Source organism: Rhinopithecus bieti, unplaced genomic scaffold (assembly GCF_001698545.2).
Source record: "Rhinopithecus bieti isolate Rb0 unplaced genomic scaffold, ASM169854v2 scaffold_82876, whole genome shotgun sequence".
NCBI classification, from domain to species: Eukaryota; Metazoa; Chordata; class Mammalia; order Primates; family Cercopithecidae; genus Rhinopithecus; species Rhinopithecus bieti.
In genome coordinates this window covers 229,186-232,296 of record NW_016830546.1, presented here as the reverse complement: position 1 = coordinate 232,296, position 3,111 = coordinate 229,186, and positions in this window count along the sequence as shown.

Sequence of the window (3,111 nt, the reverse complement as noted above, 5' to 3'; positions counted from 1 at the left end):
CATTAATTTCTATTTTATTCCATTGTGGTCCAAGAACATACTCTGTATGATTTCAATTCTTCTTTGAGACAGAGTCTCCTCTGTTGCCCAGGCTGGAGGAAGTGCAATGGCGTGATCGCTGCTTACTGCAACCTCCGCCTCCTAGGTTTAAGCGATTCCCCTGCCTTAGCCTCCTGAGTAGCTGGGACTACAGCAGTGCACCCCCATGCCCAGCTAATTTTTGTATTTTTAGTAGAGACAGGGTTTTACCATGTGGCCAAGCTGGTCTCAAACTCCTGACTTCAAGTGATCAACCCGTCACCAGTCAATTCTTTTTTAAATATAATTATATAAATTTTATTTTTCATGGGGTTATTATCTTTAACCACAACTGGCTTATGATTTCTTTCTTTCTTTTTTTTTTTTTACTCTAACTTCTGGGATACATGTGCTGAACTTGCAGGTTTGTTACATAGGTATACACGTGCCATGATGGTTTGCTGCACCTATCAACCTGTCATCTAGGTTTTAAGCTCCGCATGCATTAGGTATTTGTCCTAATCCTCTCCCTCCCCTTTCCCCCACCCCCTAACAGGCCCTGGTGTATAATGTTCTCCTCCTTGTGTCCATGTGTTATCACTGTTCAGCTCCCACTTATGAGTGAGAACATGAGGTGTTTGGTTTTCTGTTCCTGTGTTAGTTTGCTGAGGATGATGGTTTCCAGCTTCATCCATGTCCCTGCAAAGGACATGAACTAATTCCTTTTTATGGCTGCATAGTATTCCTTGGTGTATATGTGCCACATTTTCTTTATCCAGTCTATCACTGATGGGCATTTGGGTTGGTTCCAAGTCTTTGCTATTGTAAATAGTGCTGCAATAAACATACATGTGCATGTGTCTTTATAGTAGAACCATTTATAATCCTTTAGGTATATACCCAGTAATGGGATTCCTGGGTCAAATGGGTATTTCTGGTTCTAGATCCTTGAGGAATCGGCACACTGTCTTCCACAATGGCTGAACTAATTTACACTCCCACCAACAGTGTAAAAGTATTCCTGTTTCTCCGCATCCTCGCCAGCATCTGTTGTTTCCAGACTTTTTAATGATCACCATTCTAACTGGTGTGAGATGGTATCTCATTGTGGTTTTGATTTGCATTTCTCTATTTATCACCTAGAAATATGGTTTACTTTTGTGAATATTCCACGTGCACTTGAAAATAATTTTGTTGGATGGAGTGCTCTTTAAATTAGGCAATTACATCAAATGGGTTGATAGTGTCATTCAGGTCTTCTGTATCCTTACTGATTTTCTGTATACTTGTTCTATTGATTAGAGAGAGAGGAGTGTTTAAATGTTCCAGTATACTTGTGGATATGACTTTTAGTAATACTAGTTTATGCTTTAGCATCTGTTATTATGTGCATATACCTTTGGATTGTGATGCTACCTTTGGGAATCAACCTTCTTATCATTATATAATGTGGCTTTTTACTCCTGGTAATAGTTCTTGTTCTGAAGTCTACTTTGTCTAATGTTAATATAGTCAGTCTAGCTTTGAGTTGCCATGCTATGTATTTTCTCATATTTTAACTTTTAATCTATCTATACAAGTTGAGTATCCCTTACCTGAAATGCTTGAGAGTTTGGATTTTTTTCAGACTGTGAAATACAGTTGTGTGTTGCTTAACATGGGGATAGGTTCTGAGAAATGTGTTCTTAGGTAATTTCATCATTGTGCAAACATCATAAAGTGTACTTACACAAACCTAGGTAGAATAGCCCACTACACAGCTAGGCTATGTGTATAGCCTATTGCTCCTAGGCTTAAACCTGTATATCATGTTAGTGTACTGAATACTGCAGGCATTTGTAGCACAATGGCAACTATTTGTGTATCTAAACCTATCTAACCATAGAAAAGGTACAATGAAAATATGGTATAAGAGATAAAAAGTGATCCACCTGTATAGGGCACTTACCATGAATGGAGCTTGCAGGACTGGAAATTGCTCTGGGTGTCAGTGAGTGGGTGGTGAGTGAATGTGAAGGCCTAGGAAATTACTGCACATGACTGTAGACTTTATTAACACTGTACACTTAGGCTATACTACATTTTAATTTTTTTCTTTCTTCAAAATAAATTAACCTTAGCTTACTGTAACTTTTAACTATATACACTTTTCAATTTTAAAAAACTTCTTTACTCTTGTAATAACATTTAGCTTGAAACACACATTGTACAGCTGTACAAAAATGTTTTTTTCCCTTATATCCTTACTCTATAAACTTTTTCCTTTTTTTTTTTCTTTAAGATGGAGTCTCGCTTTGTTGCCCAGGCTGGAGTGCAGTGGTGCAATCTCGGCTCACTGCAAGCTCCGCCTCCTGGGTTCAGGCCATTCTCCTGCCTCAGCCTCCTGAGTAGCTGGGACTACAGGCGCCCGCCACCACGCCCGGCTATTTTTTTTTTCGTATTTTTAGTAGAGACGGGGTTTCACTGTGTTAGCCAGGATGGTCTCGATCTCCTGACCTCGTGATCTGCCCACCTTGGCCTCCTAAAGTGTTGGGATTACAGGCATGAGCCACTGCCCCCAAACAACTTTTCCTATTTTAACATTTTATTTAACTTTTTAAACTTTTTTCTTAAAAATGAAGACACGAACACACACGCCTTAGCCTAGGCCTACACAGAGATAGGATCATTAATATCACTGCCTTCCACTTTCATATGTTGTCTCACTGGAAGGCCTTCAGAGGCAATAATAGGCCTGGAGCTGTCATCACCTATGACAACAATGTCTTCTTCTGGAATACTTACTGAAGGACCTCCCTGAGGCTGTCTTACAGTTAACTTTTTTTTTTTTTAATAAGTAGAAAGAGTACACTCTAAAATAAAATAAAAGTATGTCAGCATTTATATACATAAACCAGTAACACAGTCATTTATTATCACTAGCAAGTATTATGTACTATATATAATTGTATGTGCTATACTTTTATATAACTGGCAGCACAGTGGGTTTGTTTACACCAGCATCACCACCAACATGTGATTAATGTGCTGCGCTGTGACTTACAATGGCTATAGTGTCACTAAGTGATAGGAATTTTTCAGCTTCATTATAAT